A 21,035-nucleotide genomic window follows, 5' to 3' on the forward strand; every position below is an offset into this window, starting at 1 on the left:
GCATGTTATGGGCTTCTCATCAAAACTTAAACTGTCCTGTGATAGACGAGTTCAGTTTAGTTCTTTCAGTGGCATATGGTCTGTTGAACAAGCTGTCCCATCTTTGAAGATACTGTGTTTGAAAGTTTTAAATGTGTTACCTCTCCTGCTCCCCACTACCCGTGCCTACCTGAGTATATTTGCATTGTAGCAGGACAATTCTCTAAGGGATCGTTTCCTCAAACGTTGTTCTTCTGTCTTTAAAATAGCATGCATTACTTCTTCTTACCTCTGTTTATTATCATATGCTTCCCTGGGGAAGCCATTATAAAACCCTGGGGGCTCAGTGGTAAAGAATCCACCTGCCAATCAGGAGATGTGGTTCAGTCTTTGGTTTGGGACGATCCCTTGGAGAAGGAAATGGCAACCTACTCCGGTATTCTTGCCTGGGAAATTCCATGGACAGGGGAGCCTGAAGGGCTATAGTCCACGGGGTTGCAAAGAGTCTGACACAACTTAGCGACTGGGCACAAACACCTTTTATAATAGATTTTTTTCCCCTTTTTTCCTAGTGTATTCATTTGTCTTCCCCCAATAAATGATAAGTTCCCTGAGAATAGAAGCCTTACTTTTAATTTTCTTTACCCTGAACAGTGTCTAGTGCAGTGCCAGCTGAATTCATTTGTTGAAAAACAGACATGTAGCTTCATATACACATGTATCTCTAAAGGAGTAGGCAGGTATTTATGCAGATCACAAAGGTCATGGAGGTATTCTGACTTAGAAGGTGGATGGGCCATAGAGAGATGTGGTGTGAGAAGGACATATAGGTGGTTGTGTATTTACTGCTGAGGTTGACTTTGTCAAGCTCATACACACATGGATATAGAAGGCATGGTTGCCAATACTTAACAATATCAAAGAGTCAGGTTGATTCCTGTGGTTGAACCATCAGTCTAGCAAGGTCCATCTCTTTCCATGGGTGACTTTCTCCTCATAGGAGTGTCTTACTCTGAGTGAGTTTCATTGACCTCACTTGCTTGTGAGCCTATCCTGTCAACTTCATTGTGGTCAGAACTTGACTTGGAGCCCTGGCTCAGAAGATGGCCAAAGCGCCAACGATGAGAGACACGTTTGTGCTGGTGCCTGATCTCCCGCCTTGCCTACCAGCTGCCTTCCATGGGCACCGCCTTGGTCCTCCCATGGACTAGCAGAGCAGTTTGTGATTGCCCAGGCTTCCAAACACTGCCGCCTGCAAATCAGTTCCTGACGAAGGAGTTTCAGTCATTATTTGCATTTAATGTGTGAAATAACAAGAGGGCCACACAGAGACTCATAAATAGAGACAGACAGACAGACACTGATACAGACAGGCAGATCATCACTGGATTGGAAGATCTATTAGGAGGGCTGAAGAATGTATGTACAGTTGCAGAATCTGACCCAAGATGGCCAAACTAACGGATTTTCTCTTGTTCCTCTCTATTCTTCATTGATGTCCTCTTTCTTCCCTAGAAATGTATTATTCTGGATCACTTTTACTTATTTCTTCTCTCCTCTGTTCTCCAAAATGAGCTCTCTTCCTCTTCCCTGTCAGAACCTGGTTGTCCTGTGTTCCAATCATTCAGTGTTATGCCCTTGTTGTGTAGCTTATATCACAAAACACTTCAAGATTGAGTGGTTCAGCTGGCAGCGCCTCAAAGGTAAACATTCTTCTTCTAAAGAAATCCTTCAATGTTAAGGAGTGAATACAGGTGTTTCCCAGGCTTCACTTCAGCTGAGGAAAAGATATTGACAGGGAATTTTTCTGGCAGGTAAACCTGATCAGAAGAGCTTTCCCCAAAAGGAAATAAAGGAAAATGTATTTATTCCTATTATAGCAAAAATCAGTAATGCATTCTTCTTATAGAAAACTTAGTACATACAAGTTGGAAAAAAATCCACCAAATTTTCTATATCCTGAAAAAATCTGATATGACTATTTTAATATTTATTTCCATATTTGTTTCTCACTACAATTTTTTTCTTTTTAAGAAAAATGTAATTGAAATTAATTTGACATATAACATGTACATTTAAGGTGTATAATATGTTATTTGATGCATTTATGTATTATAATAAGAATGCCATTGTTGTGATAAGTAGCATCTCTATCATACATAATTTCTTTAAATTGGAGGATAATTGCTTTGCAATGTTGTGGTGGTCTCTGTTGTGCCTCAACACAAATCAGTCATAATTATATATATATATCCCCTCATGCTTGACCCTGTGTCCCCAACCGTTTGACTCATCTTGGTGGTTATCCCAGAGCACCAAGCTGGGCTCCCTGTGCTATGTAGCAGCTTCCAGCAAGTTATCTATTTCACACATGATAGTGTTTACACGTCAGTGATACTTTCTGAATTTGTCCTACCCTTTTCTTCCTCTGACTGTGTCTACCAGACCTGTCTCTATGTCAGCGTCTCCATTTCTTTCTGTAAATGGGTTCATCAATACTATTTTTCTAGATTCCATACATATGTGTTAATATATGATATTTGTTTTTCTCTTTCTGACTTTACTCTGTGTAACAGGCATCCACTTTACTACAACTGACTCATATTTGTTCCTTTTAATGCCTGAGTAATATTCCACTGTATATATGTACCACACCTTCTTTATCCATTCATCTGTTGATGGGCATCTAGGTTGCTTCCATGTCCTGGCTATTGTAAATAATGCTGCATAAATACTGAAGTGCATGTGCCTTTTTGAATTGTGGTTTTCTCAGGTATATGACCAGTAGTGGGATTGCTGGGTCATATGGTAGTTTTATTCTTAGTTTGTTGAGTAATCTTCATATTGTTCTTCATAGCGGCTGTAACAATTTACATTCCCACCAACTGTGCAGTAGGGTTCCCTTTTCTCCACACCTGCTCCAGGTGTGTTGTTGGTAGTTTTTTGTTGGTAGTTTTTTTGATTATGGCCATTCTGATTAGTGTGAGGCAATACCTCATTGTAGTTTGATTTGCATTTCTCTAATAATGAGCTGTGTTGAGCATCTTTTCGTTTGTTGGCCATCTGTATACCTCCTTTGAAGAAATATCTGTTTAGTTCTTCTGCCCATCTTTTGATTGGGCTTTTTGTTTTTCTGATATTGAGCTGTATCATCTGCTTATATATTTTGGAGATTAATCCTTTGTCAGTTGCTTGCTTTGTAATTATTTTCTCCCTTTCTGAGGGTTGTCTTTTAATAGTGTTTATCATTTCCTTTGCTGTGCAAAAGCTTTTACATTTAATTTGGTCTCATTTGTGTATTTTCGTTTTTATTTCCATCACTCTAGGAGGTAGATCAAAGAGGATCTTGCTGTGATTTATGTCAAATAGTGTACTGCCTATGTTTTCCTCTAAGAACATAGTTTCTGGCCTTACATTTAAGTCTTTAATCCATTTTGAGTTTATTTTTGTGTATGGTGTTAGGTAGTGTTCTAGTTTCATTCTTTTACATGTAGCTGTCCAGTTTTCCTAGTACCATTTATTGAAGAGGCTGTCTTTTCTTCATTGTGTGTTCTTGGCTCCATTGTCAAAGATAATGTGCCCATAGGTGTGTGGGTTTATCTCTGGGATTTCTTTTTGTTTCATTGATCTATATTTCTGTTTTTGTGCCAGTACCATACTGTCTTGATGACTATAGCTTCATAGTATAATCTGAAGTCAGGAAGGTTGATTTTTCCAGCTTCATTTTTCTTTTCTAAGATTGCTTTGGCTATTAGGGTTCTCTTGTGTTTGAATACAAATTGTGAAATTTTCGTTCTAGTTCTGTGAAAAAATACCATTGGTACTTTGGTCGGGATTTCATTGAATCTGTAGACTGCTTTAGGTAATATAGTCACTTGACAGTATTGATTCTTCTAGTCCAAGAACATGGTATGCGTGTGTATATGTGTGTGTGTGTGTGTGTATATATACACACACACATATATCTCCATCTGTCTGTGTCAACTTTGATTTCTTTCATCAGTGTCTTACAGTTTTCTGCATACAGATCTTTTGTCTCGTTCAGTTCAGTTCAGTCGCTCAGTCATGTCCGACTCTTTGTGACCCCATGAATCGCAGCACGCCAGGCCTCACTGTCCATCACCAACTCCTGGAGTTCAACCAGACTCACGTCCATCGAGTCAGTGATGCCATCCAGCCATCTCATCCCCTGTCATCCCCTTTTCCTCTTGCCCCCATTCCCTCCCAGCATCAGTCTTTTCCAATGAGTCAACTCTTCACATGAGGTGGCCGAAGTACTGGAGTTTCAGCTTTAGCATCATTCCTTCCAAAGAAATCCCAGGGCTGATCTCCTTCAGAATGGACTGGTTGGATCTCCTTGCAGTCCAAGAGACTCTCAAGAGTCTTCTCCAACACCAGAGTTCAAAAGCATCAATTCTTCAGTGCTCAGCTTTCTTCACAGTCCAACTCTCACATCCATACACGACCACAGGAAAAACCATAGCTTTGACTAGATGGACCTTTGTTGGCAAAGTAATGTCTCTGCTTTTGAATATGCTATCTAGGTTGGTCAGAACTTTTCTTCCAAGGAGTAAGCATCTTTTAATTTCATGGCTGCAGTCACCATCTGCAGTGATTTTGGAGCCCAGAAAAATAAAGTCTGACATTGTTTCCACTGTTTCCCCATCTGTTTCCCATGAAGTGATGGGACCCGATGCCATGATCTTCGTTTTCTGAATGTTGAGCTTTAAGCCAACTTTTTCACTCTCCTCTTTCACCTTCATCAAGAGGCTTTTTAGTTCCTCCTCAATTTCTGCCATAAGGGTGGTGTCATCTGCATATCTGAGGTTATTGATATTTCTTTTGGCAATCTTGATTCCAGCTTGTGTTTCTTCCAGTCCAGCGTTTCTCATGATGTACTCTGCATATAAGTTAAATAAGCAGGGTGACAATATACAGCCTTGACCTACTCCTTTTCCTATTTGGAACCAGTCTGTTGTTCCATGTCCAGTTCTGACTGTTGCTTCCTGACCTGTATACAGATTTCTCAAGAGGCAGGTCAGGTGGTCTGGCATTCCCATCTCTTTCAGAATTTTCCACAGTTTCTTGTGATCCACACAGTCAAAGGCTTTGGCATAGTCAATAAAGCAGAAATAGATGTTTTTCTGGAACTCTCTTGCTTTTTCGATGATCCCGCGGATGTTGGCAATTTGGTCTGTCTCGTTAGTTAGGTTTATTCCTAGGTGTATTAATCTTATATTACTCTTTTTGTTGCAATGGTGAATGAAACTGTTTCTTTAATTCCTGTTTCTGATTTTTCATTGTTAGTGAATAGGAATGCAAGGGGTTTCTGTGTATTAATTTTATATCCTGTGACTTTACTATATTCATTGATTAGTTCTAGCAGTTTTCTGGTGTCATCTTAGGGTTTTCTATGTATAGTATCATGTCATCTGCAAACAGTGAGAGTTTTATTTCTTCTTTTCCTATCTAGATTCCTTTTATTACTTTTTCTTTTCTGATTGCCATGGCTAGGACTTCCAAGCTATATTGAATGATAGTGGAGAGAGTGAGCACCCTTGTCTTGTTCCTGATCTTAGAGGAAATGTTTTCAGTTTTTCACTGTTGAGAATAATGTTTCCTGTGGATTTGTCGTATATGGCCTTTGTTATGTTCAGGTAGATTCCTTCTATGCCTACTTTCTGGAGAGGTTTTGTGATAAATGGGTATTGAATTTTGTTGAAAGTTTTTCTGCATCTGTTGAGATGACCATATGGTTTTAATCTTTTAATTTGTTAATATGGTGTATCACATTGATTAATTTGCATATATTGAAGAATCCTTGTGTCCCTGGGGTAAATCCCTCTTGATCATGGTGTATGTTGCTGGATTCTGTTTGCTAGAATCTTGTTGAGGATTTTTGCACCAATGTTCATCAGTGCTATTGGCCTCTAATTTTCTTTTTTGGTGATATCTTTGCCTGGTTTTAATACCATGGTGATGGTTGTCTTGTAGAATGAGTTTGGGAGTTTGCCTTCCTTTGCAATTTTCTGGAAGAGTTTGAGAAGGATAGATGTTAACACTTCTCTAAATGTTCGGTAGAACACACCTGTAAAGCCATCTGGCCCTAGATGGCTTTGTTTGTTGGGAGATTTTGATTACAGTTTTGATTTCCATGCTTGTGATTGGTCTGTTCATATTTTCTATTTTTTCCTCGTTCAGTTGCGGAAGGTTATACTTTTCTAAGAATTTGTGCATTTCTTCCAGGTTGTCCATTTTATTGGCATATAGTTGCTGATAGTAGTCTCTTATGATCCTTTGTATTTATGTGTTGTCGGCTGTAACTTCTCCTTATTTGTTTCTTATTTTATTGACTTGAGTCTTCTCCCTTTTTTCCTTGATGAATCTGCTTAATGGTTTATTACTCTGATTTCAATTTTGTATTTTTTAGTTGCATTTTAGAAACAGCTTTACTGAGGTATGATTAACATACAAAAATTTGCAATACTTAATGTAAACAACCTGATTAAGTTTTGAGATAAATATACATCTGTGAAACTTTCACCACAATCTGCCACAAATGTATTTATCACCTCCAAAAGTATAATTTTTGGAAGTTTAAATGATATGGTTGTTGTCACACTATAACTTATTTTTTGGTCTGCCTATTTTTCTTTAGTATTGTAACTAATATTTCCCAAGGTTCTTGAAGAATATAATATTTAATATACTTGTCATATAAAATAGAAAGTTCTTTTAGACTTAATTTACCTTAAAATTCCTCAACTGGACCTTTGGGTGATTATTTGTTATGAGTATTTCCAGTTTTCTTTGAGAAATAACACTGCAGTGAACAATCTTTAAACAATAGGTGTACATTAATTTTTACTAATAGTTTTTTACTCATAAAAATGTAGTATTTTCTGAAATCCTGATGTGATATTTTCTCCAAGTCTTTACAAAGTTGTGTAACACAAAATTTCTTCTTTACTTTCTCTTCCTGAAGAAATGCTTCTTCAGATGCCTTCATTTGTGAAGTTTTCCTAGGTCTTATAAGATTGATAACTCCCTCCTATAGGCTCACACAGGCCTTTGTTTAGCCACAAATCACAGAATCACATTGTGATGACTTAGCCCCAAACTTACTTCTTGGAGATCCCCATGATCTCTTTGTCTAACTCTAGATAAGTACCTTTGTTTAATGTTCATGTAGTGGCTCTAGACTTACCCTACATGGCATGTACTATAATTACAGTTAATTAGCTGGTTGGGTGAGCCTTTATTCAGGCTTGCCTACTTCACTGGAATGTAAGTTGACTGTTTCCCTCCTTGTTCCTGCTCTGTCCTCAGAGCTTCACACCAATGCTCAGGAAATAGCTGCTAAATGAATGAAAGGATTGGAAGGAAGGACTTTCCAAAACCCTTTAAACAAGAAGTTAACATATGATCCTGCAGTTCCACTTCTGGGTATATATCTGGAGAAAACGCTAATTCAAAAAGATGCATGCACCTCTGTGTTCATTACAGCACTATTTACGATAGCCAACACATATTCAGTTCAGTTGCTCAGTTGTGTCTGACTCTTTGTAACCCCATGGACTGCTGCACACCAGGCTTCCCTGTCCATCACCAACCCCCGAAGCTTGCTCAAACTCATGTCCATTGAGTCAGTGATGCCATCCAACCATCTCATCCTCCATCCTCCTCTTCTCCTCCTGCCTTCAATCATTCCCAGCATCAAGGTCTTTTCCAATGAGTCAATTTTTCACATCAGGTTACCAAAATACTGGAGTTTCAGCTTCAGCATCAGTCCTTCCAATGAATATTCAGGACTGATTTCCTTTAGTATTGACTGGTTGGATCCCCTTGCAGTCCAAGGGACTCTCAAGAGTCTTTTCCAACACCACAGTTCAAAAGCCAACACATGGAAGCAACCTAAATATCCATTGACAGATGAATGGCTAAAGAAGATGTGATATACACACACAATTGGATACCACTCAATAGTGAAAAAGAATGAAATAGTGCCACTTGCAGCAACGTGGATGGACCTAGAGATTATTATACTCAGTGAAGTAAGTAAGACAGAGAAAGATAAATATATGATATCGCTCATATATGGAATTTAAAAAATGTTACAGATTAACTTATTTGCAAAACAGAAATAGACTCATAGACATAGAAAACAAACTTATGGTTACCAAAGGGGACAGTGGGGAGTAGGAGCAGAGATAAATCAGAAGTTTGGGATTAGCATATACACACTACTATGTATAAAGTAGAAGAATAACTGTATAGCACAGGGAACTATATTCATTGTCTTGTAGTAACTTATAATGGAAAGGAATCTGGAAAAGATACACACACACACACACATATTATACATATACATATATAACTTAGTCACTTTGCTATACAACTGAGACTATTAATAACACATTATAAATTAACTGTACTTCAATAAAAATAATTAATAAAAATGCATGTATTTTTAAAAAGGGGACAAAAGTAAAAGGTCTCTAGAGAAGAAGAAAATATAAATAATATCTGTATTCCTTCATAATCCAGATCAGTTTATAGACATGCACTGAGGGCTAAGCTATGCTAACCTTTTTACATATTTTACCTATTTAAACCTTGCATTAGTTTTACAAGTTGGGTATTGCTCAGCCCTCCTCAGTAATAGATAAAGAAATGGAGGCTTAGTTAGCGAGGTCATACAACTTGTCCTAAGTCACACAAATTGTAAGAGGGGAGCTGGGATTTGTCTGATTGAATTTGAGTTCTCAGTCACTGTGAAAGATTCCTGTTATGTTCTTTTCACATTGGACTGGAATTTCTCTCCTCATAACCTCTTGCTTGGTGGAGCTAGATCTCTGTCTTGAGCCCTGGGAAATGGGCTGATCCTCCTCCTTCATCCCAGCTCTCCCCACACACAGATTTACCCCTGCTGAAGTATCCCCTGTGTGCTCAGTCACTTCAGTCATGTCCAACTCTTTGCAATCCTATGGACTGTAGCCCTCCAGGCTCCTCAATCCAAGCGATTCTCCAGACAAGAATACTGGCGTGGGTTGCTATGCCCTCCTTCAGGGGATCTTCTCCACCCAGGGATCGAACCCGCATCTCCTGCATCTCTTGCCTTTAGGCATTTTTTTTTTTACCACTGAGCCACTGGGGAAGCCCAAAATATCCCCTACTCCAGGCATAATCGTTTCCATTCCTCCAGCCATTTCAATTGGGCTATAGCATAAGCTTTCCTCCCCTTGTCTGATGCTTTTATTTTCACTTGAGCACTTTATTTGCTGTGGAGAATCAGTCAATTCCTGTACCTGGAGGAGAGTAAGGTGACTAGCAGGGAAAGAAAGAATAAAAGAAAAAAAATGGAAGTAATATCTTAAGAGAGAAGTAAAGATTAAAGTCATCAACTCTGGAGGCAGACCACTTAGGCTTAAATCTAAGCTCTGCCTCTTCCTGGCTGTGTGAGCTGGACAGACAGTTAAATAAGTTCTAAATCAGCTGATCAGATTCTTGGGTAACTGAGTTGAGTGCACGACAGCAAATAGATTGTATACCACCCTCAAGCCATCATCATTTAAAAAAAAATTATATTTAGTTTTAGTTGATTGATGATTGCTTTACAATATTGGTTTGGTTTCTGCCATACATCAGCATGAATTAGCCATAGTTGAATTTTTGTCCCCTCCCTCTTGCCCTCTTCTTGCAACCGAGAGAGGCTATTATCTTCCACTATCCTAGAGATGTTTACTGAGAAACTTTCTAAGTCCCCATTCCTGTTAAAAACACTTTGCCTGTATTGACTAGCCTGATCCTCATAGCAACCTATGAAGTGGATTATGCTATTATCCTCACATCACAGATGGAGCTGGAATTGTCTTTCCCAACCTCCCATAACTGGCAAATGGAGGAGCAGGTGGTCCAGCTGCAGAGACTGTGTTCCTAACCGTGCTACCTTTCTGCCTCAGCTTCATAAACTTATCTTCAGGGCCGTTCACAGCCTGCACGCATGGACAACTCACCTTATGTTCCTCCACTTCGAGACATTTGATTCCTCTGGCAAACTCTTGTCTCCTGGCCAGTGTTGGCTGTCCTTGCCTGCCCTCTCTTACGAGAGTTGTTAAAATGGGAGCATGGCTCACAGTGATTGATGGCCTGAATGCTGATCATTCCCTACCTCTCCAGGCTCACGGTAAATATTTACTTTTTGTTACACAGGAACAATGAGGTTTCATACAGGAGATGGATGTCGGGTGTATATATAATATTATGCTTGTCTGACTCCTTTGAACACCCAACTCTCATTTCCCAGGCTTACTCAGGCAAGGGAAGCAGACACTGCAGGGTGAGCTGTTTGACTTTTCAGAGGACACTCTGAAAGTTTGCAAGCTAGATGGAGTTTTTGGTCTTTTTTTTTCCCTTACTGAAAGACTAAGAAACATGATCTCTCTCAATAATCTGGTCGGGAGCTACTAGCTATCCGTGTATCAAGAATTCTACTTGACCCAATATTGTCCGTAATATTGATTCACATTTTTAAATGTTAATTTTGTTTTTTATTATTTTATTATTTTTATTTTTACATTTTTTTGGCGTGCTGTGTCTTCGTTGCCATGCATGGGCTTTCTCTAGTTGCAGTGAGGGGGGCTACTCTCTAGTAGCTGTGCATGGGCTTCTCATTGAGGTGGCCTCTCTTGTGGAGCTTGGCCTCCAGGCTGGGCAGGCTTCAATAGTTTTGGTGCTTGGGGTTAGCTGCTCTGCAGCATGTGGAATCTCCCTGGAGCAGGGATAGAACCCATGTCCCTTGCATTGACAGGCAGATTCTTAACCACTGGACCACCAGGGAAGTCCTTTAACATAGATACATAATTTAGCTTAACCCTAAGCCACGACGTCCCCCAAATCATGGATGCCCTGTGGTGATTTTCCTAATACTTATTGCAGGATGTATGTAAGTGTGAGAATGCAAAATGCTCCCTCATGTCCTTGGGACCGTGTTACTAGGACTAGTTGACAGGTAACTTGTATGCAGCTCTCAGCGCTGCCACGTCCTTGCTCAGTGACCCTAGGCAAATCACAGCTCTTTTGGGCACCCTTTCTCTCCATCTGCAAAATGAGGCAGGCTCTTAACATTCCATCTTTCTACTCTTGTGTTTTGTCTTTCCAGCTCAAAGTAATGTTTATAATGGAGAAGAGTTCATATAGGTAGACAGGCTAATCTAAAATGTTTTCTCACTTACATAAACGCAATTTCCAATCTTTACCTTGAGAGTAGGTTGGTAGTTCTTGTCATTCATCTATTACTGCTACTCAAGAAATACACGAGGAGGGATGAAGCTGCTGAAAGATTTGGTAATGCAGTTAGAATGGAATCTAAGTTGAGGGGAACAGAGCAAAGGAGCAGCTCTGAGTGAGCTAGGAAATTGCAAACTCCACCTTTTAATGATGTTGCCCCAACTTTGAGCGAATTCTCTCCTTGTGTTTTCTTCCTCCTTGCTTGTCCCTCTCCTCTCCTCCATCTGTGGATCTCCTTCCCCTTCCTGTCTCCTTTCCCTCCCTTTGTTTCTCAAATGCTTTTCCATTACTTATGACAATGTGAAAACGCGCATTTCTCTCCACATTGGGATCCTCTGGCTCTCACAGCCTGGCTCTGGTGCTCCAGTCTCTGCAAAGCTTACCTCTTATCTGTCCTGCTGCTTTGCCACAGCCGGAAGGGCCTCGGAAATCATCTCAACCACACCCTCATTTTATAGGAGGGGAAACTGACCAAAGGGATAAACTTGCCTTGGATTCCTGTACTTTCACTTAAAGGCAGGAATACGGCTAAGCTTTTTTTTTTAGTATAAACATATATTTTTAAAAAACAGAAAACAATTTATAAGAACTTTCAAGTAAAATGCACAATACTCATAATTTTTTTCTGAGGACTGTCTTACCAGATCTTTAAAGGTCAAAGAGTAAAATGCTGAGACTCACAGAACCTGGTTCTTGCTACTCATGGCTTTTACCAAATAATTTCCTGCCTCAGGTAATGCAATCCTTATGGATCCCAGTTAGGACCAAGGTCTTGTATATGCTAATAACCCCAAGTAATTCTCCCTCAAGGATTCTCACACTTATATTTAGTTAATGCATTGTTAAGAGATTGTATTTTATGCTTGCATTTCCTGTTAATTTTGAAACATCAAGAAGACAGGTATCTGTCTCTTTTTCTATAGATTATCCCCAGTTCCTGTGACATAGAATAATAATACTAAATCTTAGTGGGCACTTACCATGAGCCTGGCTCTGTCTTAACCCTCAAATGAGAGGTGCTGTGGTTACCACTCTCATTTGACAAATAGGAAACTAAAGTGTGGGGAGGCTAATTAACTTGCTGAAGTCACACAGCGAGTAAGTGGCAGAGCTGGGCTTTGAGCTCAGACAGCCTCATACCAGGGCACACAGCTTACCCATTGCCTGTCACACAACAGATAGGCAACACATGTGTACTGACTCAGAACTTTTTCTTAACTATGCTACCATCTATTCCACCGTCACTGTGAGACTCATGGAGGAGGAGGGACAGATTTATTTTTGAGTCACAGATCTCTAGCTTCAGGGAGCTAGTGAGTTGTCTAGGGTTCTTGTTAATGTAGACTCTTTGAACCTATCTCAGATCTATGACCTGAATCACTGGTGGCAGGGCCAGGAATCTGAATTGCTAACTGCCATCCAGATAATGTCAATGGAGTTGGCCTGGGGATGACCCTTTTGAAGGGTATCCTTTTAAAGTCTTTCTTAAACAGGTCAGCTTGAACAATGGCCTAACACTTGGTAGAAATGTGAAGCTTCTACAATAACTTTTACCATTTCTTTTTTCTTTAATTAAAAAAAAAATTATTTGTTTGGCTGCATTGGGTCTTAGTTGCAGCTTCTCCACTGAATCATGTGGGATCTTTTGTTGAGGTGTATGTACTTTCTAGTTGTGGTGCGCAGGCTTAGTTGCTCCACAGTATTTGGGTTCTTAGTTCCCCGACCAGGGACAGAACCCATGTCCCCTGCTTTGCAAGGTGGTTTCTTAACCACTGGACCACAAGGGAAGTCCCGCTTTTACCATTTCTCTTTCCCTCACTTAGGAAAAGAATTTCAACTCATTAAGTAGAAAAGCCTGGTGCACAGGATCTCTAGTGTGGGGGTAGCAGAGAACCAGCAGGGTCAGCAGTCTCTGATTGAATGATTGCTACTAAACCTGAACTGGAGCCATTGCATTAGAGTGTGAAATTAGCGCCCACTTTGATGTTAAAGCAGTGGGGTGACTTCTTCTCTTGGGAGCACTTCAGTACTGAGTCTGATTGTCAGAGGGTCAATGCTCTTCTGAGATCTGTATGTTACCAAGTCCAAGCTTGTACTGCTCACTGCACAATAGGCCGATAAATCAAGAAACAAGTTGTTGGGGCAAGAAACAGTGACTTCATTCAGAAAGCCATCAACTTGAGAGGATAGTGGGACTAGGGCTCCAAAAAACCATCTCCCTGAGGAAGAATCCAGGCTTCTTTTATACATAAGGGGGAACAGTGTAGTTGGTTGTTGCAAACTTCTTGGTTCCAGTGTCCTTTGTTCTGTGAGCTGTCCACACAGGTCTGGCCATAGAGTTCTTATAAACCTCCAACAAAGGCAAATGTTATTTTCTCTCCTGCAACTTTTTACCTCTGTATGAATGGAAGTGCTATACTTTTAGTGGTCAGAGCCTTGAGAATGGAGGCAAAAGTCTTCTCCTATCCAAAAACTTGTTCCAAAGTCATTTGAATGCTAGTCCCCTGTTATGTGTGACCAGAGGGGATCCTGTTGCTTTAGTCTACACATATTCTCCACTGTCCATGTAAACCATTCACAGAAAACTCAAAATGGACCTCCTACTTCTCCTACTCATAATACGAATTTCTCTCACTTACCCATGCATGCATGCATGCATCCAACTATCAAACACTTGTCAAATACCTGCTGTATTCTAGACTCTGTTTCAGGCACTAGAGCCTAGTGATGACTATACAGAGAGGCTGCCCTCATGAAGTTTTCTCTGTAACACAGCTTCATGGTCCTTTGGGTTTCCTGTCACCTGTTTCCCAATCGCTCCTCCATAACTGGTTAATATTTTATTGTCCCATTCATTTTTCTTTTGCAAGACAAATAGGTCAGTATCCCACTCTTGCTCAGATATTTTTTATATATGTATGTGTATACGTAGTAGAAGTGTATATCTACACATGTATATACATACATATATACACACACACACATGTATATACATTGGTACAACACACACATACACAATAAATATGTAAACTTAGCAAGCAAAGATGGATTCTCAAAGGTCAGAGCCATAATTTACTCTTTCAACAAATATTTAGGTGCTACTGTGTGCTAGTCACTGAGTAAAGCCAGTTTTGCGTTCAAAGAACCTTCACCCAGCTCCTCAGTATGGGCTCTGTTCCATTTTCAGGGCAGGTATGTGAGAAAGAACTGCCAGGTGAATGCCTGCCTGTTTTTCTTTGTTTGTGTCATTTATTAGAGTCATGGAAAGAGAAAAGGTCCCGTTATGTTTTCAACTGAAAAAACAGATAATTAACCCCACTGGAGAATCATGTTCTATGTAAATGTCAATAAATTGTTTCACGTTAGAAGATCCAAAAAACCAACAAGGTAAACCCCAGATACCATCTTGATGCTGAAATGAAATTCTTGCCATACCCTCCAATATCCCTAGTTGCAAAACACAGCCTTTGGGGAGATTTATTGGCAACAAATTAGCTTAAATTTATTGCAGATTATTGATTTCTACATTCAAAGGTTAATGAGGTTTGTGCCTTCATTCAACACTTCTGCTCTGGGGAGGATAATGAGATTGCCTGAAGACACAAACCATTCAATCAAAATAAACAGAAGACTGTAATGTGCATCCTGGCTATATCCTGATACTTTTCCCACTTGTCTTTTCTTTCTCAACTGTATTTCTAAGGTGATTTTCATTTTTGCATGTCAGCAGATGATAAAGATGATCCCAGGCAGCACTCTACCAATCATAGATGGTTCCCTCATGGACCCTTACGTGGAGAAGGAGAACTAATCTGTACAATCTATCAAGGTTTCTTTCCTCTGATATGCCTACACACATTTCGGTGTCTCAGTGGTAGAAATTCAAATTGATTGATGCTCAATTAGAAACCTCAGACTGACAGGAAGATCCAACTATCAGGCTGGCAACAAGTTCATTCAGTTTTTCCACAAGATGTTATAGGAAAACCTGAATGAGCTTTTTGGCCAAGCCAGTACATTATTTGAAGCATGAGGTATTGTGCCCCTAGATACTGGCTAACAGCCTTTTAGCCAATATAATGCTGGGCTTAAGTAATTTCAAAGTATTGTTTCTCTGACCATTACAGATTTTCTGGCTTAATAATTTATCTGTAAGTAGTTTTGTTTCCATCTTTATCTGCATGCTAGCACACATGTTTTACAAATCACTAACTTAGTTCATTTATTTAACTCTAGATGAGACTGTAAACTTTGCAGAGAGCTCAGGGTCTGTATTCTTTTCAAGGGCTTTTGTGAAGCAGGCCACAGCCTGAGTTAACTAGGAAGAACTTCTCTATTGTCTGTATCTGACCCAAAGCCTTAATGAAATGAAAACCTGGCTCCCCTGGAGAGACACTTATGAAGAACACAGGAAATTGTTCTCTCAGCAGTAACTTTATGTCTATCCAAAGACGAATTACATCTTTGCTTGTGTATTCCTTTGATAGCTTCTCTTTGATTTAGTTCTCTGGGGGCACAGACGGAAGGCAAGTTACTAGACCTAGTTCACTTTTAAGTCATGAAGTGTAAGGGCTGAGAGGAAGCCTAAAGTTCATTTGAATCCTTTCCCTCATTTGTCACTGGGGAAATAAAGCCCAGAAGGGAGCATTCAAGTCCAAGGTTGTGCAAAGCCAGCTCTCTGATTCTTCTTAACCACCAGAAAATCCAGGCATTCCGGTCTCATCCTGATAAGAATGGACCTCAAAACCCTGAGGCTGTCTTCACACCTAGATTGATTTCTTGGGGACATAAGGGAAATAGGATACCCTGTAGTTCCTTCTTCTGTCAGTCAGACACAGTTCTTGTTGTGAAACCACTCAGAATACATTTTGATTACAAAGCCATGCACTGATTTATTGACAAAGGTCAGCTTAAACATTCTTCTTTAAAGTCATGAGTGAAACTAAAATTTGTAAAATGTTAAAGAACCTATTGGATCCTTGGGAATCTTACACTTGGAAAACATCCTAGAAATAACTTAACTTGACTCTTAACATACCTCAATCCACTTTATAACAGAAACATTTGGATATGACTGAATACACTAAATCCAGTAAAGCACATTTCTTAAGTTTTTAGTGTTGGATGACCTTCTGTAATGATTTTCCTTTCCTGGGATTTCCCCCCATTCTCTTTCTTTAAAATGGCATTTGGGAGACAAGCTTGTTACCAATAGAGCTTACACTAATGGCACATAGTCACCAAAAACTTGCCTTATTTGGAGTGAACTTTCAGTTCAGTTCAGTTGCTCAGTCGTGTCCGACTCTTTGCGACCCCATGAATCGCAGCACGCCAGGCCTCCCTGTCCATCACCAACTCCTGGAGTTCACTCAGACTCACGTCCACTGAGTCAGTGATGCCATCCAGCCATCTCATCCTCTGCTGTCCCCTTCTCCTCCTGCCCCCAATCCCTCCCAGCATCAGTCTTTTCCATGAGTCAACTCTTCACATGAGGTGGCCAAAGTACTGGAGTTTCAGCTTTAGCATCATTCCTTCCAAAGAAATCCCAGGGCCAATCTCCTTCAGAATGGACTGGTTGGATCTCCTTGCAGTCCAGGGGACTCTCAAGAGTCTTCTCTAACACCACAGTTCAAAAGCATCAATTCTTTGGCACTCAGCTTTCTTCACAGTCCAACTCTCATATCCATACATAACCACAGGAAAAACCATAGCCTTGACTAGACGGACCTTTAAGCAATGTCTTAAAAAAGTTTTGGACATGACCCCTAGCCATATTGCCGTTCTTGTCCACCAGGGATTGGAGTTTGGGATGCAACATGAGAAAGCAATTAACCAGAGTGATCTGACTTTCCCCATGTTCTTCCAGAGAAAATGTTGGGGGATATGCTAAGATTTTAAAAATCTGGGTGCTGTGATGTTAGAAACTTTTAAAATAAGCATTTTATGCAGATGGAACATTGACCTGAAACAAATAGTAGCTTTTTGAATAGAGAACTAAATCTCAAGGGAGAGTATGGTAGATGGTCCTGATTTTCCTTCAGGAATGAAGGGCATCTTCCTACAGCTGTTGGGAGCTCTGCAGACTGCCAGTTCTTATAGGAATTTCCCAGTTGAAAAGCTCCTCCTTGCCCAGGGTCGTGCCCCCTTCTTGGGAGAGACCCTAACCAAAGACCAGAAGGTATGGGGTATATATAAAGGTTTGTCCCCTACTCACAACCCGGTACAACTCTGAAGCGTCACCAACTGAGACTTTTATTGGGAACGCATCACACTGAGCTTCCTGCTTTGTCCAGTCTTGCTTCCCGCCTTTCCAAAGGTGTCGACCAATGAGAACTCATCTTACTAAACCCCTTACAGGCCAATTTCTATGTCAGAATCTACTTCCAAGGAAACTCAACCTGTAACAGAGAGATTGCTCTTTCAGGATCTCTCTAGAACGGGGATCAGCAAATTCTGGCTCACAAAAATAATGTTGTTCACTGTCTGTTTTTATAAATAAAGTTTTATTAGCACATAGGCACAGTTATGTGTTTACATGTCTTCTATGCTGCCTTGTTGCAGAGTTGAGTAGTTGTTAAAGAGACCACATGGCCCTCAAAATCTAAAACATTTATTACCTGATCTTTTACAGAAAAGTTTGCCAGTTGCTGCTATTGAATACTGGAAGACACACAGATAGTAGATGATAGAGAAATCCAGGACAGGAGTCTATCAGAACATGATGCATTCTGGATGGAGTTTTAAGCATCTGTTTTCTGTCTTTGATCTGTTCTTTTCTAGTCATATTCATGTCTGAACTTTGCTCTCTCTCTCTCCTGGGTTGATATGGAGAAAGTAAAGAACATGAATTTATGATCTTGAGTTTGAGTTTTAGCATAATAAAAATGAACTTCTCTTCTCTTGTGCTTTAGTGTTTACAAAAATATTTTTATACTCACCTGTTTATCTTGAGGTGTACAGAGCACGGTCTGCCACCTTCATTTGATAAAGACTCTGAGGTCCAAGAAAGTTAAGTTGTTGCCTATTATCATGTTTTTAAAATCCAGAACTATGGTCTCATATTTCACTTCTTCTTATATTTCTTAGCAAAATAAGTGGAAAAGCATGAAAGAGTCATTGCTGGGCAATGACGTAGTGAGTGGAAAAAAAAAAAAAGCTGTAGTGATTTTTTGCAGAGAAAAATATCCTTCTCTGATGATTGTTTATATATTAATCCACCAAATGTTTATTGAAGCACACTTAGTTGGCATGTGAAAAAAATCTGGTATCTCGAAAAAGTTCTACAGACAGTTTTAATTTGAATTCATAGTTTGGAACCAGAGGTCATGCCCTGATTGTAATGCCTAGTACCTTTCAATGGGCCTTGTGCTCATAAAGGAGGCAAATTTATTTTTCTTCTTTTTAAAAAATTGTTAATGTAAAATTTACATACAGTGAAATGCATAGAACTTAAGTGTATAATTTGAAGAGTTTTGACAAATTCACATATCATTTTCAAGATAGAATTTTTCCTTCCTACCATAGAATTCCTTCTTATCCCTTGCCAGTCAACACTCTTAAGGAGGCAACTTTAACACCCCCAAATAATACTTTTATGTTTTCTTCTTTTGGTTATTAATTTCTCTCTTTACCCAACAAGTAATTATTAAGTACCTATCATGTACTAGGCAGTGTATGAGAACATAAATGATGAACAAGCTAAATGTGGTTCCTGTCTATGTGGAGCACATAGTGCATCAGGGAGAGACACAATTAAGAAAGTGATAAATACAAAGTGGAGAGGGGCTCAAAGAGGGGAAAGTACAGGCTGCTGTGTATGTATCTATGTGGGGTCCAGTAAAGAAGTCACATTTAAACGAGACCCAAAATATGAGTAAGAATCACCCAGGTGGAGAGGCTGGAGTGTGTGTTAAATAGAAAGAACAGAATAGAATAGTCAAAGGCCCAAGAATGAGAGAGAACATGATGGAGTAGAGGCCGTGACAGAGGCTCATTTAGAACAGGGGAGAAAGCTGGTGAGAGACGAAGCTGAAGGTACACAGTACAGAGGGCAGTTCATGAGGGCTTACCTGCAGGTCACAGGACATAATTTCAACTTTACTCCAAGGGTATCAGGAGTCATTGAAAGGGATTAAACAACAGAAGGGAGCTAAGTTTTCCATCAAAACATAACCATTAGCTAGAACCAGGTAGCTGTCTTCCACACAGGAGCCAATGGTACATGAAGCCTGATTAGAGAAGCCAAAGTTAGAGGCTCAGACCCTCTCAGTCTAGGCAGGAATGAACAATTCAAGTCCTACCTGCCCTGCAGTTGGCAAAACAATTCAAGTCCTACCTCTGTAACACCGCAGTCTTGTTTTCTGAGGCTCCTCTCCTTGAGTTCTGAGACCCGAGTGAAAAGGGCATTGCTGTCTGCGCTCTTTTTCTGGCCATCAGCATTTTGATGAAAGTCACTTACAGGTCCTTAGCTTTGAATGAATCAGATTGAAGTCTTGACTAACCAGGCCCAGTCCTTCAAGGAGTAAGAGTGAATCATTTCTGCTAGATTCATGCATTACTCCTTGACTCTGAAAAAGGGCAAGATGCAATTTTCTGATAAAATTACACTTGATTGTAGATCATCACACTGCTGCCCATTGGACCCATTTCTCCCTTACTTACGCACCCTAAAGTTGTGTGTCGTCAGGAAGTAGTAGATAGCCAAGGGAAAGGGCAGGTTTACCTTTGATGCCTAAAGTCTCAGTTGAATAAGTTGAAGATCCTACATTACTTATGAATTGCAGGCATAACTCAGGCATAGGCTAAAGCTCTGGGTTCATAAGTGGCCTCCAGTTTCCATAAAATGAGATGGTCGGAATAAGGTTTTTAAGTTGGAGATGTAATTTCACTTTTCTGTGCTTTCATTTATTTTACTTCTTTTCCTTAGATCTTGAAAGACAAATACACGGGTAAGTGATGGACAGGACAATTTTTATTATCAACAATCTACTGAAGTGATATAAGCAAAGAGTCTTAGGGGAGGATTTAGAAGATCCTTAATTTTCACATGTTTGAAGATTTTCCTATTGTTTTTCTGTTATTGATTTCCAGTTTGATTCTATTTTGGTCAAAAAAATAGCCATGTGATTTAAATTCTCTTAAGTTTAAGAGTTGTTTTGTGACTTAGGATGTGGTTTGTCTTGGAGAATATTCCATGAATGTATATTCTTGAAAAGAGGTATATTACATTGTTAGGAAGACTATTCTATTCAACATTTTTGTCAGTTAGATACAGACAAAATATGGTGTTGTTAAATTGTATATGCTTGCTGATTTTCTTGGGCTTCCCTGGTGGCTCAATGGTGAAATATTCACCTACAATGTAGGGGACACAGGTTTGATCCTGGGCTGGGAAGATCCCCTGAAGGAGGAAATGGTAACCCAATCCAGTATTCGTGCTGGGAAAATTCCATGAAGAGAGGGGCCTGGTGGGGTACAATGCATAGAGTTGCAAAGAGTCGCCTGTGACTGAGCATGCACACTAATTTTCTGTTTAATACTTCTGCTAATTGCTGAAGGTAAGGTATAGAAGTCTCCAAGAATAATTAAAATTTTGCCTATTTATCTTTTTAGCTCTATCAGTTTTTGCTTCAGTTTTTTTTTTTTTTTTGCAACTCTATTGTTTGTTATATCCATACTTAGCATTGCTATGTATTCTTACTGGATCAACCTTTTAATCATTATGTAAATGTCCTCTCTGTCTCTTATAATTTTCTGAGCCCTGAGGT

At 39.7% G+C, this 21,035-nt stretch overlaps 1 long non-coding RNA gene across 4 annotated transcripts in view; it reads left to right on the forward strand.

The window, feature by feature from the left end:
* LOC147369747 (uncharacterized) overlaps positions 1–21,035 on the forward strand; it is a 438,283-nt gene that overhangs the window by 180,637 nt on the left and 236,611 nt on the right. Inside the window, exon 4 of one of the 4 annotated variants that reach the window (XR_015167858.1) lies at positions 17,900–18,253. The exons of the other annotated variants lie outside the window; for them this stretch is intronic. This is a non-coding gene — a long non-coding RNA (uncharacterized LOC147369747). Of the gene's footprint in view, positions 1–17,899; positions 18,254–21,035 lie in introns of those variants that run through there. 4 annotated transcript variants of the gene reach the window in all.

The sequence above is a fragment of the Bos grunniens genome, chromosome 7 (genome assembly GCF_055505025.1).
Source record: "Bos grunniens cultivar Pamir isolate PY7600 chromosome 7, Bosgru_T2T1.0, whole genome shotgun sequence".
Lineage (NCBI taxonomy): Eukaryota > Metazoa > Chordata > Mammalia > Artiodactyla > Bovidae > Bos > Bos grunniens.